The sequence below is a fragment of the Hyla sarda genome, unplaced genomic scaffold (assembly GCF_029499605.1).
Source record: "Hyla sarda isolate aHylSar1 unplaced genomic scaffold, aHylSar1.hap1 scaffold_272, whole genome shotgun sequence".
In the NCBI taxonomy this organism is placed as follows: domain Eukaryota; kingdom Metazoa; phylum Chordata; class Amphibia; order Anura; family Hylidae; genus Hyla; species Hyla sarda.
Genome location: NW_026609418.1, coordinates 25,177 through 46,343, shown reverse-complemented (window position 1 = coordinate 46,343; position 21,167 = coordinate 25,177). Strand labels below are relative to the sequence as shown.

General features: G+C 45.2%; 8 non-coding genes across 8 annotated transcripts; all 8 read left to right on the top strand.

Moving 5' to 3' along the window:
• Nucleotides 1-151: 151 nt before the first annotated feature.
• LOC130325533 (U2 spliceosomal RNA) lies at nucleotides 152-342 on the top strand. The gene has a single exon (XR_008870331.1). It is a non-coding gene; the product is annotated as a U2 spliceosomal RNA (small nuclear RNA).
• Nucleotides 343-2,425: 2,083 nt separating this feature from the next.
• Nucleotides 2,426-2,616, top strand: LOC130325532 (U2 spliceosomal RNA). The gene has a single exon (XR_008870330.1). It is a non-coding gene; the product is annotated as a U2 spliceosomal RNA (small nuclear RNA).
• A 2,087-nt stretch (nucleotides 2,617-4,703) lies between these two features.
• Nucleotides 4,704-4,894, top strand: LOC130325530 (U2 spliceosomal RNA). Its single transcript, XR_008870328.1, has one exon. It is a non-coding gene; the product is annotated as a U2 spliceosomal RNA (small nuclear RNA).
• Nucleotides 4,895-6,985: 2,091 nt separating this feature from the next.
• LOC130325519 (U2 spliceosomal RNA) lies at nucleotides 6,986-7,176 on the top strand. Its single transcript, XR_008870323.1, has one exon. It is a non-coding gene; the product is annotated as a U2 spliceosomal RNA (small nuclear RNA).
• Nucleotides 7,177-14,147: 6,971 nt separating this feature from the next.
• LOC130325512 (U2 spliceosomal RNA) lies at nucleotides 14,148-14,337 on the top strand. The gene has a single exon (XR_008870319.1). It is a non-coding gene; the product is annotated as a U2 spliceosomal RNA (small nuclear RNA).
• A 2,096-nt stretch (nucleotides 14,338-16,433) lies between these two features.
• LOC130325555 (U2 spliceosomal RNA) lies at nucleotides 16,434-16,624 on the top strand. The gene has a single exon (XR_008870351.1). It is a non-coding gene; the product is annotated as a U2 spliceosomal RNA (small nuclear RNA).
• Nucleotides 16,625-18,716: 2,092 nt separating this feature from the next.
• LOC130325507 (U2 spliceosomal RNA) lies at nucleotides 18,717-18,907 on the top strand. The gene has a single exon (XR_008870314.1). It is a non-coding gene; the product is annotated as a U2 spliceosomal RNA (small nuclear RNA).
• A 2,060-nt stretch (nucleotides 18,908-20,967) lies between these two features.
• LOC130325475 (U2 spliceosomal RNA) lies at nucleotides 20,968-21,158 on the top strand. The gene has a single exon (XR_008870293.1). It is a non-coding gene; the product is annotated as a U2 spliceosomal RNA (small nuclear RNA).
• The last annotated feature ends 9 nt before the right edge of the window (nucleotides 21,159-21,167 follow it).

Genomic DNA, 21,167 nt, shown 5'->3' with positions numbered 1-21,167 from the left:
ATGGTATGGGTTTAGGTTCTGCTGTGTGTACTGGTGGTTGACTGCCCCCCAGCCCAGAGTGTGCATGGAAAATTGTCTGGCAGCCTCCCTGACAGCAAGCAGTGATAGTGCCCATGAAGGGCACCTTGTTGGGCCCGCCCCTTTCACGGTTATCGCTTCTCGGCCTTTTGGCTAAGATCAAGTGTAGTATCTGTTCTTATCAGTTTAATATCTGATACGTCCCCTATCTGGGGACCATATATTAAATGGATTTTTGAGAACGGGGGCCGATTTCGAAGCTTGCTTCCGTCGCCCTATGCATTGACCCGATATGGCAGTATCTTCGGGTACAGTGCACCACCCCCTTACAGGGTTAAAAAGAAAGATTCCTACTTTCATTGCTACCTGCTTGCTGGCTAGCCAGCTAGCCAGCCCTGTGGGCCTTGCTGCTGCTGCTGCAGCCAAAAAACAAAAGGTGGTGCTGCTGCTGCTGCTGCTTCTGCTTGTGTCTGGCCGCTGTTGGAGCGTCCAGGCACAGGACTTCTGCTGCTGCTGACTAAATGGCCTCCTTAATTGGATCATTTGAGTAGCCAGCACACCTGTGCAGGTAGGGCATGACATGATAGGCAGCTGCCTTGATAGCGGGTGGGTGCTGAATGTTCCTAATTGACAAAATAAGATTAATGCTTATGAAGAAATATAAAATCTCATCCCTTCCCCAATATCGCGCCACACCCCTACCCCTTAATTCCCTGGTTGAACTTGATGGACATATGTCTTTTTTCGACCGTACTAACTATGTAACTATGTAACATAACATGGGGGGGGGGGGTCTCCTGGCTGTTCACACAGGTGTGTCATTGCTGTACATTGACCATGCATTGCTTCTGTGGTATTGCAAAGGCAAAGACAAATGCTTCCAGCCATCCATTGCACTAATGGATTGGTCATCAGCTGGCTGTCTATGTCCCGCATCAATATAGACCAAAGTACAGAGGGTTAGGCTATGCTATTGTGCACCTACCTGATGCATCAGAAGGTGCGAGGCCCTTGCTAAATTCTGTGCACAGACTTTGAGATCTATACTTTAGACTGTATCTAAACCTGCTCCAACATGGACTGACATTCTGGCCTACTTTCAGCCGATGCGACTTGTCTGTCGCTGAACAGTCGCTTTTTATGTATTCAGCACCTATGTATAATGTTGTAAAAATGCTCTAGAAGCTAAAGTCGCAGAAATGTCACACATATTTGGCCTGCAACTTTCTGTGCGACAAATTCAGACAGGAAAAATCAGTATAAATCCTTAGAAAATTATCCCCCAGTGTCTCCATCTGCTGGCGGTATTGAATAAGCATTGCTGCACTGATGGGGTATGCATTAGACGAAAAAAAAGAAGAAAAAGAAGAATAATACGCCCAGAAAAGAGGCGAAAAGGAGAAAAACGTAAAAAAACGTGAAAAAAAAGTAAGAGGAAGAGAAGGGAAAAAAAGGTGGAAATGGGTTTAAAAGTGATTTCGGCGGAGAAATATATATATATATATATATATTTATATATATATATATATATATACGCGCACACACACACATATATATAAACGTATTCTCCGTTGAGATATTGCAGCCGCTGCTGTGTCCAGGCCCAGGAGCCTTAGCACTGTGCTGTGATGTCACTCAATACCACTGACATCACTAGGTGTAAACAACATCTCTCCTTTGCTGTGTATGTGACTATGGAGCTGTTTGGTGATGTCGTCTATTATGGCCTTCATAGAAGCAACAGGAGATTGTTGCATCCATCTAGAACCCTCAGAACTACAGTGCTATGATGTCACTCACTTCCACAGGCCTTGCAGAGTGTAAACAACAACAACCCAGCTTTGTTGTGTATGTAACCATAGGGATTTGTGATGTCACCTAGAACCTTCACAGCAGCGACAGCTTTATGAGGAGCATCAGCACTGCTCTGCCTGAGCAGAACCATCACCGCCATAGGTTGTCAAATAACCCGGGTTTAACCCACACAGGTAAGTCCAATGGGGTGCAGGCATGTCCTCTATGCTTACAGCTTCCCGTGGGTGTTGGTTTGATACCGTTTGGGGACAGCCAAGGAGGCATCTGCAGGCAACAAAGGTAGGTGTGTGCTTGTGTGTGTGTTTCCTATGCAGATCCTAAGCCCAGTGTCACATGCAAGTAGGAGGAGTAAGAAGGGTTCCTGGCAAATCCGGGTTATGGATTGCATTTAAAAAGGCCCCGTGGGAGTGCAATGGGCCCCTGTCTTGCTGCTTAGCAATAATGGTATGGGTTTAGGTTCTGCTGTGTGTACTGGTGGTTGACTGCCCCCCAGCCCAGAGTGTGCATGGAAAATTGTCTGGCAGCCTCCCTGACAGCAAGCAGTGATAGTGCCCATGAAGGGCACCTTGTTGGGCCCGCCCCTTTCACGGTTATCGCTTCTCGGCCTTTTGGCTAAGATCAAGTGTAGTATCTGTTCTTATCAGTTTAATATCTGATACGTCCCCTATCTGGGGACCATATATTAAATGGATTTTTGAGAACGGGGGCCGATTTCGAAGCTTGCTTCCGTCGCCCTATGCATTGACCCGATATGGCAGTATCTTCGGGTACAGTGCACCACCCCCTTACAGGGTTAAAAAGAAAGATTCCTACTTTCATTGCTACCTGCTTGCTGGCTAGCCAGCTAGCCAGCCCTGTGGGCCTTGCTGCTGCTGCAGCCAAAAAGCAAAAGGTGGTGCTGCTGCTGCTTCTGCTGCTTCTGCTTCTGCTTGTGTCCGGCCGCTGTTGGAGCGTCCAGGCACAGGACTTCTGCTGCTGCTGACTAAATGGCCTCCTTAATTGGATCATTTGAGTAGCCAGCACACCTGTGCAGGTAGGGCATGACATGATAGGCAGCTGCCTTGATAGCGGGTGGGTGCTGAATGTTCCTAATTGACAAAATAAGATTAATGCTTATGAAGAAATATAAAATCTCATCCCTTCCCCAATATCGCGCCACACCCCTACCCCTTAATTCCCTGGTTGAACTTGATGGACATATGTCTTTTTTCGACCGTACTAACTATGTAACTATGTAACATAACATGGGGGGGGGGGGGGGGTCTCCTGGCTGTTCACACAGGTGTGTCATTGCTGTACATTGACCATGCATTGCTTCTGTGGTATTGCAAAGGCAAAGACAAATGCTTCCAGCCATCCATTGCACTAATGGATTGGTCATCAGCTGGCTGTCTATGTCCCGCATCAATATAGACCAAAGTACAGAGGGTTAGGCTATGCTATTGTGCACCTACCTGATGCATCAGAAGGTGCGAGGCCCTTGCTAAATTCTGTGCACAGACTTTGAGATCTATACTTTAGACTGTATCTAAACCTGCTCCAACATGGACTGACATTCTGGCCTACTTTCAGCCGATGCGACTTGTCTGTCGCTGAACAGTCGCTTTTTATGTATTCAGCACCTATGTATAATGTTGTAAAAATGCTCTAGAAGCTAAAGTCGCAGAAATGTCACACATATTTGGCCTGCAACTTTCTGTGCGACAAATTCAGACAGGAAAAATCAGTATAAATCCTTAGAAAATTATCCCCCAGTGTCTCCATCTGCTGGCGGTATTGAATAAGCATTGCTGCACTGATGGGGTATGCATTAGACGAAAAAAAAGAAGAAAAAGAAGAATAATACGCCCAGAAAAGAGGCGAAAAGGAGAAAAACGTAAAAAAACGTGAAAAAAAAGTAAGAGGAAGAGAAGGGAAAAAAAGGTGGAAATGGGTTTAAAAGTGATTTTGGCGGAGAAATATATATATATATATATATATATATATATATATATATACGCGCACACACACACATATATATAAACGTATTCTCCGTTGAGATATTGCAGCCGCTGCTGTGTCCAGGCCCAGGAGCCTTAGCACTGTGCTGTGATGTCACTCAATACCACTGACATCACTAGGTGTAAACAACATCTCTCCTTTGCTGTGTATGTGACTATGGAGCTGTTTGGTGATGTCGTCTATTATGGCCTTCATAGAAGCAACAGGAGATTGTTGCATCCATCTAGAACCCTCAGAACTACAGTGCTATGATGTCACTCACTTCCACAGGCCTTGCAGAGTGTAAACAACAACAACCCAGCTTTGTTGTGTATGTAACCATAGGGATTTGTGATGTCACCTAGAACCTTCACAGCAGCGACAGCTTTATGAGGAGCATCAGCACTGCTCTGCCTGAGCAGAACCATCACCGCCATAGGTTGTCAAATAACCCGGGTTTAACCCACACAGGTAAGTCCAATGGGGTGCAGGCATGTCCTCTATGCTTACAGCTTCCCGTGGGTGTTGGTTTGATACCGTTTGGGGACAGCCAAGGAGGCATCTGCAGGCAACAAAGGTAGGTGTGTGCTTGTGTGTGTGTTTCCTATGCAGATCCTAAGCCCAGTGTCACATGCAAGTAGGAGGAGTAAGAAGGGTTCCTGGCAAATCCGGGTTATGGATTGCATTTAAAAAGGCCCCGTGGGAGTGCAATGGGCCCCTGTCTTGCTGCTTAGCAATAATGGTATGGGTTTAGGTTCTGCTGTGTGTACTGGTGGTTGACTGCCCCCCAGCCCAGAGTGTGCATGGAAAATTGTCTGGCAGCCTCCCTGACAGCAAGCAGTGATAGTGCCCATGAAGGGCACCTTGTTGGGCCCGCCCCTTTCACGGTTATCGCTTCTCGGCCTTTTGGCTAAGATCAAGTGTAGTATCTGTTCTTATCAGTTTAATATCTGATACGTCCCCTATCTGGGGACCATATATTAAATGGATTTTTGAGAACGGGGGCCGATTTCGAAGCTTGCTTCCGTCGCCCTATGCATTGACCCGATATGGCAGTATCTTCGGGTACAGTGCACCACCCCCTTACAGGGTTAAAAAGAAAGATTCCTACTTTCATTGCTACCTGCTTGCTGGCTAGCCAGCTAGCCAGCCCTGTGGGCCTTGCTGCTGCTGCAGCCAAAAAACAAAAGGTGGTGCTGCTGCTGCTTCTGCTGCTTCTGCTTCTGCTTGTGTCTGGCCGCTGTTGGAGCGTCCAGGCACAGGACTTCTGCTGCTGCTGACTAAATGGCCTCCTTAATTGGATCATTTGAGTAGCCAGCACACCTGTGCAGGTAGGGCATGACATGATAGGCAGCTGCCTTGATAGCGGGTGGGTGCTGAATGTTCCTAATTGACAAAATAAGATTAATGCTTATGAAGAAATATAAAATCTCATCCCTTCCCCAATATCGCGCCACACCCCTACCCCTTAATTCCCTGGTTGAACTTGATGGACATATGTCTTTTTTCGACCGTACTAACTATGTAACTATGTAACATAACATGGGGGGGGGGGGTCTCCTGGCTGTTCACACAGGTGTGTCATTGCTGTACATTGACCATGCATTGCTTCTGTGGTATTGCAAAGGCAAAGACAAATGCTTCCAGCCATCCATTGCACTAATGGATTGGTCATCAGCTGGCTGTCTATGTCCCGCATCAATATAGACCAAAGTACAGAGGGTTAGGCTATGCTATTGTGCACCTACCTGATGCATCAGAAGGTGCGAGGCCCTTGCTAAATTCTGTGCACAGACTTTGAGATCTATACTTTAGACTGTATCTAAACCTGCTCCAAGATGGACTGACATTCTGGCCTACTTTCAGCCGATGCGACTTGTCTGTCGCTGAACAGTCGCTTTTTATGTATTCAGCACCTATGTATAATGTTGTAAAAATGCTCTAGAAGCTAAAGTCGCAGAAATGTCACACATATTTGGCCTGCAACTTTCTGTGCGACAAATTCAGACAGGAAAAATCAGTATAAATCCTTAGAAAATTATCCCCCAGTGTCTCCATCTGCTGGCGGTATTGAATAAGCATTGCTGCACTGATGGGGTATGCATTAGACGAAAAAAAAGAAGAAAAAGAAGAATAATACGCCCAGAAAAGAGGCGAAAAGGAGAAAAACGTAAAAAAACGTGAAAAAAAAGTAAGAGGAAGAGAAGGGAAAAAAAGGTGGAAATGGGTTTAAAAGTGATTTCGGCGGAGAAATATATATATATATATATATATATATATATATATATATATATATATACGCGCACACACACACATATATATAAACGTATTCTCCGTTGAGATATTGCAGCCGCTGCTGTGTCCAGGCCCAGGAGCCTTAGCACTGTGCTGTGATGTCACTCAATACCACTGACATCACTAGGTGTAAACAACATCTCTCCTTTGCTGTGTATGTGACTATGGAGCTGTTTGGTGATGTCGTCTATTATGGCCTTCATAGAAGCAACAGGAGATTGTTGCATCCATCTAGAACCCTCAGAACTACAGTGCTATGATGTCACTCACTTCCACAGGCCTTGCAGAGTGTAAACAACAACAACCCAGCTTTGTTGTGTATGTAACCATAGGGATTTGTGATGTCACCTAGAACCTTCACAGCAGCGACAGCTTTATGAGGAGCATCAGCACTGCTCTGCCTGAGCAGAACCATCACCGCCATAGGTTGTCAAATAACCCGGGTTTAACCCACACAGGTAAGTCCAATGGGGTGCAGGCATGTCCTCTATGCTTACAGCTTCCCGTGGGTGTTGGTTTGATACCGTTTGGGGACAGCCAAGGAGGCATCTGCAGGCAACAAAGGTAGGTGTGTGCTTGTGTGTGTGTTTCCTATGCAGATCCTAAGCCCAGTGTCACATGCAAGTAGGAGGAGTAAGAAGGGTTCCTGGCAAATCCGGGTTATGGATTGCATTTAAAAAGGCCCCGTGGGAGTGCAATGGGCCCCTGTCTTGCTGCTTAGCAATAATGGTATGGGTTTAGGTTCTGCTGTGTGTACTGGTGGTTGACTGCCCCCCAGCCCAGAGTGTGCATGGAAAATTGTCTGGCAGCCTCCCTGACAGCAAGCAGTGATAGTGCCCATGAAGGGCACCTTGTTGGGCCCGCCCCTTTCACGGTTATCGCTTCTCGGCCTTTTGGCTAAGATCAAGTGTAGTATCTGTTCTTATCAGTTTAATATCTGATACGTCCCCTATCTGGGGACCATATATTAAATGGATTTTTGAGAACGGGGGCCGATTTCGAAGCTTGCTTCCGTCGCCCTATGCATTGACCCGATATGGCAGTATCTTCGGGTACAGTGCACCACCCCCTTACAGGGTTAAAAAGAAAGATTCCTACTTTCATTGCTACCTGCTTGCTGGCTAGCCAGCTAGCCAGCCCTGTGGGCCTTGCTGCTGCTGCTGCAGCCAAAAAACAAAAGGTGGTGCTGCTGCTGCTTCTGCTGCTTCTGCTTCTGCTTGTGTCTGGCCGCTGTTGGAGCGTCCAGGCACAGGACTTCTGCTGCTGCTGACTAAATGGCCTCCTTAATTGGATCATTTGAGTAGCCAGCACACCTGTGCAGGTAGGGCATGACATGATAGGCAGCTGCCTTGATAGCGGGTGGGTGCTGAATGTTCCTAATTGACAAAATAAGATTAATGCTTATGAAGAAATATAAAATCTCATCCCTTCCCCAATATCGCGCCACACCCCTACCCCTTAATTCCCTGGTTGAACTTGATGGACATATGTCTTTTTTCGACCGTACTAACTATGTAACTATGTAACATAACATGGGGGGGGGGGGGGGGGTCTCCTGGCTGTTCACACAGGTGTGTCATTGCTGTACATTGACCATGCATTGCTTCTGTGGTATTGCAAAGGCAAAGACAAATGCTTCCAGCCATCCATTGCACTAATGGATTGGTCATCAGCTGGCTGTCTATGTCCCGCATCAATATAGACCAAAGTACAGAGGGTTAGGCTATGCTATTGTGCACCTACCTGATGCATCAGAAGGTGCGAGGCCCTTGCTAAATTCTGTGCACAGACTTTGAGATCTATACTTTAGACTGTATCTAAACCTGCTCCAACATGGACTGACATTCTGGCCTACTTTCAGCCGATGCGACTTGTCTGTCGCTGAACAGTCGCTTTTTATGTATTCAGCACCTATGTATAATGTTGTAAAAATGCTCTAGAAGCTAAAGTCGCAGAAATGTCACACATATTTGGCCTGCAACTTTCTGTGCGACAAATTCAGACAGGAAAAATCAGTATAAATCCTTAGAAAATTATCCCCCAGTGTCTCCATCTGCTGGCGGTATTGAATAAGCATTGCTGCACTGATGGGGTATGCATTAGACGAAAAAAAAGAAGAAAAAGAAGAATAATACGCCCAGAAAAGAGGCGAAAAGGAGAAAAACGTAAAAAAACGTGAAAAAAAAGTAAGAGGAAGAGAAGGGAAAAAAAGGTGGAAATGGGTTTAAAAGTGATTTCGGCGGAGAAATATATATATATATATATATATATATATATATATATATATATATACGCGCACACACACACATATATATAAACGTATTCTCCGTTGAGATATTGCAGCCGCTGCTGTGTCCAGGCCCAGGAGCCTTAGCACTGTGCTGTGATGTCACTCAATACCACTGACATCACTAGGTGTAAACAACATCTCTCCTTTGCTGTGTATGTGACTATGGAGCTGTTTGGTGATGTCGTCTATTACGGCCTTCATAGAAGCAACAGGAGATTGTTGCATCCATCTAGAACCCTCAGAACTACAGTGCTATGATGTCACTCACTTCCACAGGCCTTGCAGAGTGTAAACAACAACAACCCAGCTTTGTTGTGTATGTAACCATAGGGATTTGTGATGTCACCTAGAACCTTCACAGCAGCGACAGCTTTATGAGGAGCATCAGCACTGCTCTGCCTGAGCAGAACCATCACCGCCATAGGTTGTCAAATAACCCGGGTTTAACCCACACAGGTAAGTCCAATGGGGTGCAGGCATGTCCTCTATGCTTACAGCTTCCCGTGGGTGTTGGTTTGATACCGTTTGGGGACAGCCAAGGAGGCATCTGCAGGCAACAAAGGTAGGTGTGTGCTTGTGTGTGTGTTTCCTATGCAGATCCTAAGCCCAGTGTCACATGCAAGTAGGAGGAGTAAGAAGGGTTCCTGGCAAATCCGGGTTATGGATTGCATTTAAAAAGGCCCCGTGGGAGTGCAATGGGCCCCTGTCTTGCTGCTTAGCAATAATGGTATGGGTTTAGGTTCTGCTGTGTGTACTGGTGGTTGACTGGCCCCCAGCCCAGAGTGTGCATGGAAAATTGTCTGGCAGCCTCCCTGACAGCAAGCAGTGATAGTGCCCATGAAGGGCACCTTGTTGGGCCCGCCCCTTTCACGGTTATCGCTTCTCGGCCTTTTGGCTAAGATCGGGGTTTATTGCCTCGGTCGGCGCTGAGGGTGCGAGTGAACTGCGCCGCGACTAGCTGCGTAGGTGATCAAGACTGTGGTACTCGTTACCGACAGATTTGGAAAGATGGCTGGATCCAACATGTCTGCAGTGGAGAAGACCGTACGCATCAAGGTGCTAACCACGGATCGTCTAAGAAACAGCATTGAATACATCGGCCATACCATTGTGGAGCGACTGGCAGGATTTTCCTTGAGCGACCTCTTTTGTGTCCAGGAGAACAAGCGCCAAGGTATTTATGACGTGTCCTTCTTATATGATGCTGACTGCCAGAACTTTTATGAGTGCTTAAAACGGAACAGTGGAAGTGAGGTTTTGCGGGATGTGTCCTTTTATCCCCTTTTTGAAATGGGGACAAAGACTTTGTTTATCCACATGTACAATCCGTTTGTTGATGTCTCTATGATTAAGAACTTCTTGAGCATCTATTGTGAGTCTATTGCTGGTGGTACTAAGCAGACAAGCAGCATTGGTGTATTTAATGGCACGTATAAGTTCTTTGTGAAGTTGCGGCTTGATGGAGATTGCATTGGAGGCGTTAAGCACCCTCCGGCGAACTTTACCATTGCTGGTTTCAGAGGTTATCTCTATTACTACGGACAGCCATCTTTCTGTAGAAATTGTCTATTGTTTGGACATGTGAAGGAGGCCTGCCCTGGCAGTAAGAAATGCAGGAACTGTAAGCAACCGGGGCATGAGGCGGGTGCATGTCCACACCCGAGGACCTGTGACCTATGTGGGGAAGCTGGCCATGTGTACAAGAACTGTCCAGTGTTGAAGAGGAGGGAGGAGGAGAGGAGAATGGAAGAGGAAATGGTGGAGAGGAGGAGGGCAGCTGCAGCTGCGGCTGCAGTGGTTCCTGCAAGAGAGAGCGTTATTATTGGAGAGGTACAGAGTCCTGTGGTGGTAGAGGAGCAAGTGAAGGTGGTGGAGGAGCAAGTGGTGGTGGAGGAGGAGCAAATGGCGGTGCAAGTGGAAGAAGGGGAGATTGAGGATGCTCCCAGTCCCCCGGCTGAGGAGTCGCCACAAATTGAAGAGTGGTCTTCTTCTGAGGGTGAAGACCGTGAGGAGAGACATAGAGAGAGAGAGGATGACTTTGATCTTTTTCGTCCCCCCAAGAAGACGGCTAGGAAGCTTTCTGGTGGACAGATGGAGTCGACGCTGGTGGCTACGGACAATCGGTATCAACCGCTATCTGAGAGCGACATGGATGCGTGCTCTGCGGGAGAAGCTTCTCCCACACCGCTGAGGAAAGCTACCTAAATAACTTTCTTCTTTTCTGTCAAATTCTTCCTTAGGGTTGTTAAGATGGTGGTATGTCTTTTTTAGTCGGTTCTATAAACGTTAGAGTCTTTAGAAGTAAAGTCAGAAGGACAGTAATTTTGGAGGACTTGGCAGGGAAAAAAGCGGACATTATTTGTTTGCAGGAATGTGGGCTAAATGATATTCCGGGGAAGGGAGAATGGGCTTATGGTCCTGCTGTTTGGTCGGTGTCTGGGCATAATAGGAATGATGGGGTAGGGGTGCTTTTTAAGAGCTTTAAGTTTGAAGTTTGTAGTTATGTGGTAATAGAGGAGGGGAGGTGTATCATGGTGGAGGTTAAGGTGCAGGGGGTTAAATTTAGGTTGATAAATGTGTATGCGCCGGTAAGGAGGGAGGAGCGGGTGGGGTTGTTGGAGGTAATTAAGAGGTTTCTGCCGGGTAAAATACCTTTGGTGTGGGTGGGGGATTTCAATTGTGAAATTGAGGGGAATGTGGATGTATCTGGGAATATTCTTAAAAGTATGGTGTGTGACTTTAAGTTAAAGGATGTGGCTGAAGCGTGTGGAGTGTGTCCTTTGTTAGATACATATTATTCTGATAGTGGAAGTCATAGTTCCAGACTTGATATGTGTTTTGTGTCTAAGGGTGTGTTATGTAAGAATTATATGCAAGAAAAAGTAGGATATTCAGATCATGAGTATGTGTGTTGTGAGTTAGTATTGGATGCAGATTGTGTGAGTGGGAGGGGTGTATGGAAATTAAATGTTAAATTGTTGGAAGTGGAAGGAGTGTATGATAGATATGTTAATAAGTATAGGGGTTGGTGTAAGGAAAAGAATGATTTTCCTGATATATTGTGTTGGTGGGAATGGGTTAAGGGTCAAACAAAAGTTTTCTTTAAAAGAGAGGGATATAAGCGGAATGCTGGGAGGAAGAAGAAGTATGAATGGTTGAATAAAAGATTGGTGTTTCTCAATAAGTTAAAGAAGTATGGCTGGAGTGTGGGTGAGCAGATTGAGGTTGTGAAGAGTGATCTAAAAAATTGGTTGAATGAGAAAGGTAAAGAGTTGATGTATCAAGCAAAATTTGATAAGTTAGAGAAAGATGAGAAATGTTCGAGATATTTCTTTAAAAAAGTTATTGGGAAGAGAGAGGATATGGTAAGAGTGTATGATGATGATGGCTGTCTGGTTAAAGGTAAAGCTGTGTTGGGAGTGGTTAAAAATTTTTATGAAGAGTTGTATGCGGTAAAAGATTGTGAAGAGGACTTGCAGGATGAAGTGTTGAGAGTGCTTGATAAGAGGGTGGATGGTAGTGAATATGGGACTCTGATGAGAGAGATTGGAGAGGAGGAAGTGAAGAGGACTGTGGATAGTATGTCAAGAAATAAAACGCCTGGAGAGGATGGGTTGCCTGTTGAATTTTATGCTTGGATTTGGGATGTTGTGAAGGATGATTTGGTGGAAGTGTATAGGTATATGTGGAGGAAGGAGAGAATGGTGGAAAGTATGAAGAGTGGAGTGGTTGTGTTGATTTATAAGAAAGGTGATGTGAATGATGTGAGGAATTGGAGGCCGATAACTTTGTTGAATGTAGATTATAAGGTGTTTGCTAAAATAATTACAAATAGGATGAGAGATGTGGTTGAGCAGGTGATTGGAGAAGAACAAGTGTGTGGAGTGCCTGGGAGAAGAATAAATGAAAATTTGTGTTTGTTGAGAGATTTGTTATGGGATAGTATGAGTAGGAAACAGGAGGTTAGAGTGATGTCGATAGATTTTGAAAAGGCGTTTGATCGTCTGTCACATAGGTTTTTGTTTAGAGTATTAGTGAGAATGGGATTCCCGGGTGATTTTGTAAATGTTGTAAGGATGCTGTATGATGGAGCATATAGTAAGGTTTTGATAAACGGTTGGATGTCTGAGAAGGTGAAAGTATGTTCTGGTGTAAGGCAGGGTTGTCCGTTGTCCCCTATGGCTTTTATATGTGCTATGGAGCCATTATTAGAGATGTTGCGGCGGGATAAGTGTGTTAGAGGGTTAAAAATTCCAGGGAGTGGTGGGAGAGAAGTCAAAGTTTTGGCCTACATGGATGATGTGTGTATTTTGGGAGAGTCTGTGGCTGTTATGAGAAGGGCAAAGTTACTAGTTGGATTGTTTTGTGGAGCGTCTGGGTTTAAGGTGAATTGGGACAAAAGTGAGTATAAATGTTTTGGTAGTATGCAAGGAAGTGAGGATGTGGGTATGAAGAATATTGAAGGTGGTATTCAGGTTTTAGGTGTTAAAATGGATGAAAGATTGGATGGGAGAGAAAGTTGGGATGATGTAGAGAAGAGAGTGTCCAAAAAATTGAGTCTTTGGAGGTTGAGAGATTTGTCTATGGTTGGGAAAGTGCTGGTTGTGAAAAGTGTAATATTGCCTATTTTATTGTATGTGGCAATAGTGTTTCCGCCAAGTTATATGGTTTTAAGGAAGTTAAAAAGAATTTTGTTTGTGTTTTTTTGGGGTACAAAAGTGGAAAGTGTGAGGAGAGAAGTTGTGATGAAGGATGGTAGTAAGGGTGGAATGGGATTTCCAAATCTAGATGTGTATTTGGGGGTGAATGTGGTGTTTGCGGTTAGAAGGATGATGAGAGGAGAAAAGAATTTTGCATGTATGTTGAGATATTTAGGTGGGCGTGTGTTATGCAAATTAGGTTGGCTGGAGAGAGATTTGAGAGTGCCTTATGCGTTTGTGTGCCCGAGTTGGTATTTGTATGTGGAAAAGTTTTTGGAGAGTTATAGGTTGATTGGTGTGAGAAAGGAGTTGTTTGAAAGTAAGAAGAATGTGTTTGGGTATGTCGCCGCAAGTGAGGTGGAGTGTCCGATTAATATGGTAAGAGGCCAGGATGTGTCTAAGGTGTGGAAGAGTTTAATGACAGATGGAATATCAAATAGACAGAGAGAGATAGGATGGCAGTGTTTGCATGGAGCCCTACCAGTAAGAGAGTTCCAAAGGAATCGAGGTATTGGAAGGAGTGAAATATGTCCGAGGGAAGATTGTAGTGGGGTTGAAAGTGTGATGCATGTGATTTGGAATTGTGACATGGCTCAGAATGTATGGAGAGGGATAGGTCCGTTGTGTAAGGAGTTGACTGGGATAAATAGGTTCTCATATGAGGTTGTGATGTTTGGTCTTAGTATGATTGGAAGAAAGAATGAAAGGGTGTTGTTTGTGTTGTTGGCGATTGTGAAGGAAGTCTTGTGGGATGTTAGAAATTTATATGTGTTTAAGAGAAAAGATGTGACTGTGGAAGGAAGTTTAAGAATGATTCTGGATAGGTTGTACACCGTTTATTTACGTGATGAAAAGAAATTAGGTGAAATAGATGCAGAGGGGATATGGAAATTTTTGAAGTGGAGACATGTTGTAAGGGTGTAATGGTGATGGTATTTGAATTTGTTTTGAATTTGCTTTGAACAAATAAAGAATGACCTAATGATGAGTTAGACTTTACCATGAGTCAAAAATGACGCGTTATCTAAGTGGTGTTTAGTCTAAACCTGAAGGTTTATAAAAAAAAAAAAAAAAAAAAAACAAAAATCTGTTCTTATCAGTTTAATATCTGATATGTCCCCTATCTGGGGACCATATATTAAATGGATTTTTGAGAACGGGGGCCGATTTCGAAGCTTGCTTCCGTCGCCCTATGCATTGACCCGATATGGCAGTATCTTCGGGTACAGTGCACCACCCCCTTACAGGGTTAAAAAGAAAGATTCCTACTTTCATTGCTACCTGCTTGCTGGCTAGCCAGCTAGCCAGCCCTGTGGGCCTTGCTGCTGCTGCAGCCAAAAAACAAAAGGTGGTGCTGCTGCTGCTTCTGCTGCTTCTGCTTCTGCTTGTGTCTGGCCGCTGTTGGAGCGTCCAGGCACAGGACTTCTGCTGCTGCTGACTAAATGGCCTCCTTAATTGGATCATTTGAGTAGCCAGCACACCTGTGCAGGTAGGGCATGACATGATAGGCAGCTGCCTTGATAGCGGGTGGGTGCTGAATGTTCCTAATTGACAAAATAAGATTAATGCTTATGAAGAAATATAAAATCTCATCCCTTCCCCAATATCGCGCCACACCCCTACCCCTTAATTCCCTGGTTGAACTTGATGGACATATGTCTTTTTTCGACCGTACTAACTATGTAACTATGTAACATAACATGGGGGGGGGGGGGGGGTCTCCTGGCTGTTCACACAGGTGTGTCATTGCTGTACATTGACCATGCATTGCTTCTGTGGTATTGCAAAGGCAAAGACAAATGCTTCCAGCCATCCATTGCACTAATGGATTGGTCATCAGCTGGCTGTCTATGTCCCGCATCAATATAGACCAAAGTACAGAGGGTTAGGCTATGCTATTGTGCACCTACCTGATGCATCAGAAGGTGCGAGGCCCTTGCTAAATTCTGTGCACAGACTTTGAGATCTATACTTTAGACTGTATCTAAACCTGCTCCAACATGGACTGACATTCTGGCCTACTTTCAGCCGATGCGACTTGTCTGTCGCTGAACAGTCGCTTTTTATGTATTCAGCACCTATGTATAATGTTGTAAAAATGCTCTAGAAGCTAAAGTCGCAGAAATGTCACACATATTTGGCCTGCAACTTTCTGTGCGACAAATTCAGACAGGAAAAATCAGTATAAATCCTTAGAAAATTATCCCCCAGTGTCTCCATCTGCTGGCGGTATTGAATAAGCATTGCTGCACTGATGGGGTATGCATTAGACGAAAAAAAAAGAAGAAAAAGAAGAATAATACGCCCAGAAAAGAGGCGAAAAGGAGAAAAACGTAAAAAAACGTGAAAAAAAAGTAAGAGGAAGAGAAGGGAAAAAAAGGTGGAAATGGGTTTAAAAGTGATTTCGGCGGAGAAATATATATATATATATATATATATATATATATATATTTATATATATATGCGCACACACACACATATATATAAACGTATTCTCCGTTGAGATATTGCAGCCGCTGCTGTGTCCAGGCCCAGGAGCCTTAGCACTGTGCTGTGATGTCACTCAATACCACTGACATCACTAGGTGTAAACAACATCTCTCCTTTGCTGTGTATGTGACTATGGAGCTGTTTGGTGATGTCGTCTATTATGGCCTTCATAGAAGCAACAGGAGATTGTTGCATCCATCTAGAACCCTCAGAACTACAGTGCTATGATGTCACTCACTTCCACAGGCCTTGCAGAGTGTAAACAACAACAACCCAGCTTTGTTGTGTATGTAACCATAAGGATTTGTGATGTCACCTAGAACCTTCACAGCAGCGACAGCTTTATGAGGAGCATCAGCACTGCTCTGCCTGAGCAGAACCATCACCGCCATAGGTTGTCAAATAACCCGGGTTTAACCCACACAGGTAAGTCCAATGGGGTGCAGGCATGTCCTCTATGCTTACAGCTTCCCGTGGGTGTTGGTTTGATACCGTTTGGGGACAGCCAAGGAGGCATCTGCAGGCAACAAAGGTAGGTGTGTGCTTGTGTGTGTGTTTCCTATGCAGATCCTAAGCCCAGTGTCACATGCAAGTAGGAGGAGTAAGAAGGGTTCCTGGCAAATCCGGGTTATGGATTGCATTTAAAAAGGCCCCGTGGGAGTGCAATGGGCCCCTGTCTTGCTGCTTAGCAATAATGGTATGGGTTTAGGTTCTGCTGTGTGTACTGGTGGTTGACTGCCCCCCAGCCCAGAGTGTGCATGGAAAATTGTCTGGCAGCCTCCCTGACAGCAAGCAGTGATAGTGCCCATGAAGGGCACCTTGTTGGGCCCGCCCCTTTCACGGTTATCGCTTCTCGGCCTTTTGGCTAAGATCAAGTGTAGTATCTGTTCTTATCAGTTTAATATCTGATACGTCCCCTATCTGGGGACCATATATTAAATGGATTTTTGAGAACGGGGGCCGATTTCGAAGCTTGCTTCCGTCGCCCTATGCATTGACCCGATATAGCAGTATCTTCGGGTACAGTGCACCACCCCCTTACAGGGTTAAAAAGAAAGATTCCTACTTTCATTGCTACCTGCTTGCTGGCTAGCCAGCTAGCCAGCCCTGTGGGCCTTGCTGCTGCTGCAGCCAAAAAACAAAAGGTGGTGCTGCTGCTGCTTCTGCTGCTTCTGCTTCTGCTTGTGTCTGGCCGCTGTTGGAGCGTCCAGGCACAGGACTTCTGCTGCTGCTGACTAAATGGCCTCCTTAATTGGATCATTTGAGTAGCCAGCACACCTGTGCAGGTAGGGCATGACATGATAGGCAGCTGCCTTGATAGCGGGTGGGTGCTGAATGTTCCTAATTGACAAAATAAGATTAATGCTTATGAAGAAATATAAAATCTCATCCCTTCCCCAATATCGCGCCACACCCCTACCCCTTAATTCCCTGGTTGAACTTGATGGACATATGTCTTTTTTCGACCGTACTAACTATGTAACTATGTAACATAACATGGGGGGGGGGGGGTCTCCTGGCTGTTCACACAGGTGTGTCATTGCTGTACATTGACCATGCATTGCTTCTGTGGTATTGCAAAGGCAAAGACAAATGCTTCCAGCCATCCATTGCACTAATGGATTGGTCATCAGCTGGCTGTCTATGTCCCGCATCAATATAGACCAAAGTACAGAGGGTTAGGCTATGCTATTGTGCACCTACCTGATGCATCAGAAGGTGCGAGGCCCTTGCTAAATTCTGTGCACAGACTTTGAGATCTATACTTTAGACTGTATCTAAACCTGCTCCAACATGGACTGACATTCTGGCCTACTTTCAGCCGATGCGACTTGTCTGTCGCTGAACAGTCGCTTTTTATGTATTCAGCACCTATGTATAATGTTGTAAAAATGCTCTAGAAGCTAAAGTCGCAGAAATGTCACCCATATTTGGCCTGCAACTTTCTGTGCGACAAATTCAGACAGGAAAAATCAGTATAAATCCTTAGAAAATTATCCCCCAGTGTCTCCATCTGCTGGCGGTATTGAATAAGCATTGCTGCACTGATGGGGTATGCATTAGACGAAAAAAAAGAAGAAAAAGAAGAATAATACGCCCAGAAAAGAGGCGAAAAGGAGAAAAACGTAAAAAAACGTGAAAAAAAAGTAAGAGGAAGAGAAGGGAAAAAAAGGTGGAAATGGGTTTAAAAGTGATTTCGGCGGAGAAATATATATATATATATATATATATATATATATATATATATATATATATGCGCACACACACACATATATATAAACGTATTCTCCGTTGAGATATTGCAGCCGCTGCTGTGTCCAGGCCCAGGAGCCTTAGCACTGTGCTGTGATGTCACTCAATACCACTGACATCACTAGGTGTAAACAACATCTCTCCTTTGCTGTGTATGTGACTATGGAGCTGTTTGGTGATGTCGTCTATTATGGCCTTCATAGAAGCAACAGGAGATTGTTGCATCCATCTAGAACCCTCAGAACTACAGTGCTATGATGTCACTTACTTCCACAGGCCTTGCAGAGTGTAAACAACAACAACCCAGCTTTGTTGTGTATGTAACCATAGGGATTTGTGATGTCACCTAGAACCTTCACAGCAGCGACAGCTTTATGAGGAGCATCAGCACTGCTCTGCCTGAGCAGAACCATCACCGCCATAGGTTGTCAAATAACCCGGGTTTAACCCACACAGGTAAGTCCAATGGGGTGCAGGCATGTCCTCTATGCTTACAGCTTCCCGTGGGTGTTGGTTTGATACCGTTTGGGGACAGCCAAGGAGGCATCTGCAGGCAACAAAGGTAGGTGTGTGCTTGTGTGTGTGTTTCCTATGCAGATCCTAAGCCCAGTGTCACATGCAAGTAGGAGGAGTAAGAAGGGTTCCTGGCAAATCCGGGTTATGGATTGCATTTAAAAAGGCCCCGTGGGAGTGCAATGGGCCCCTGTCTTGCTGCTTAGCAATAATGGTATGGGTTTAGGTTCTGCTGTGTGTACTGGTGGTTGACTGCCCCCCAGCCCAGAGTGTGCATGGAAAATTGTCTGGCAGCCTCCCTGACAGCAAGCAGTGATAGTGCCCATGAAGGGCACCTTGTTGGGCCCGCCCCTTTCACGGTTATCGCTTCTCGGCCTTTTGGCTAAGATCAAGTGTAGTATCTGTTCTTATCAGTTTAATATCTGATACGTCCCCTATCTGGGGACCATATATTAAATGGATTTTTGAGAACGGGGGCCGATTTCGAAGCTTGCTTCCGTCGCCCTATGCATTGACCCGATATGGCAGTATCTTCGGGTACAGTGCACCACCCCCTTACAGGGTTAAAAAGAAAGATTCCTACTTTCATTGCTACCTGCTTGCTGGCTAGCCAGCTAGCCAGCCCTGTGGGCCTTGCTGCTGCTGCTGCTTCTGCTGCTTCTGCTTCTGCTTGTGTCTGGCCGCTGTTGGAGCGTCCAGGCACAGGACTTCTGCTGCTGCTGACTAAATGGCCTCCTTAATTGGATCATTTGAGTAGCCAGCACACCTGTGCAGGTAGGGCATGACATGATAGGCAGCTGCCTTGATAGCGGGTGGGTGCTGAATGTTCCTAATTGACAAAATAAGATTAATGCTTATGAAGAAATATAAAATCTCATCCCTTCCCCAATATCGCGCCACACCCCTACCCCTTAATTCCCTGGTTGAACTTGATGGACATATGTCTTTTTTCGACCGTACTAACTATGTAACTATGTAACATAACATGGGGGGGGGGGGGGGGTCTCCTGGCTGTTCACACAGGTGTGTCATTGCTGTACATTGACCATGCATTGCTTCTGTGGTATTGCAAAGGCAAAGACAAATGCTTCCAGCCATCCATTGCACTAATGGATTGGTCATCAGCTGGCTGTCTATGTCCCGCATCAATATAGACCAAAGTACAGAGGGTTAGGCTATGCTATTGTGCACCTACCTGATGCATCAGAAGGTGCGAGGCCCTTGCTAAATTCTGTGCACAGACTTTGAGATCTATACTTTAGACTGTATCTAAACCTGCTCCAACATGGACTGACATTCTGGCCTACTTTCAGCCGATGCGACTTGTCTGTCGCTGAACAGTCGCTTTTTATGTATTCAGCACCTATGTATAATGTTGTAAAAATGCTCTAGAAGCTAAAGTCGCAGAAATGTCACACATATTTGGCCTGCAACTTTCTGTGCGACAAATTCAGACAGGAAAAATCAGTATAAATCCTTAGAAAATTATCCCCCAGTGTCTCCATCTGCTGGCGGTATTGAATAAGCATTGCTGCACTGATGGGGTATGCATTAGACGAAAAAAAAGAAGAAAAAGAAGAATAATACGCCCAGAAAAGAGGCGAAAAGGAGAAAAACGTAAAAAAACGTGAAAAAAAAGTAAGAGGAAGAGAAGGGAAAAAAAGGTGGAAATGGGTTTAAAAGTGATTTCGGCGGAGAAATATATATATATATATATATATATATATATATATATATATACGCGCACACACACACATATATATAAACGTATTCTCCGTTGAGATATTGCAGCCGCTGCTGTGTCCAGGCCCAGGAGCCTTAGCACTGTGCTGTGATGTCACTCAATACCACTGACATCACTAGGTGTAAACAACATCTCTCCTTTGCTGTGTATGTGACTATGGAGCTGTTTGGTGATGTCGTCTATTATGGCCTTCATAGAAGCAACAGGAGATTGTTGCATCCATCTAGAACCCTCAGAACTACAGTGCTATGATGTCACTCACTTCCACAGGCCTTGCAGAGTGTAAACAACAACAACCCAGCTTTGTTGTGTATGTAACCATAGGGATTTGTGATGTCACCTAGAACCTTCACAGCAGCGACAGCTTTATGAGGAGCATCAGCACTGCTCTGCCTGAGCAGAACCATCACCGCCATAGGTTGTCAAATAACCCGGGTTTAACCCACACAGGTAAGTCCAATGGGGTGCAGGCATGTCCTCTATGCTTACAGCTTCCCGTGGGTGTTGGTTTGATACCGTTTGGGGACAGCCAAGGAGGCATCTGCAGGCAACAAAGGTAGGTGTGTGCTTGTGTGTGTGTTTCCTGTGCAGATCCTAAGCCCAGTGTCACATGCAAGTAGGAGGAGTAAGAAGGGTTCCTGGCAAATCCGGGTTATGGATTGCATTTAAAAAGGCCCCGTGGGAGTGCAATGGGCCCCTGTCTTGCTGCTTAGCAATAATGGTATGGGTTTAGGTTCTGCTGTGTGTACTGGTGGTTGACTGCCCCCCAGCCCAGAGTGTGCATGGAAAATTGTCTGGCAGCCTCCCTGACAGCAAGCAGTGATAGTGCCCATGAAGGGCACCTTGTTGGGCCCGCCCCTTTCACGGTTATCGCTTCTCGGCCTTTTGGCTAAGATCAAGTGTAGTATCTGTTCTTATCAGTTTAATATCTGATACGTCCCCTATCTGGGGACCATATATTAAATGGATTTTTGAGAACGGGGGCCGATTTCGAAGTTTGCTTCCGTCGCCCTATGCATTGACCCGATATGGCAGTATCTTCGGGTACAGTGCACCACCCCCTTACAGG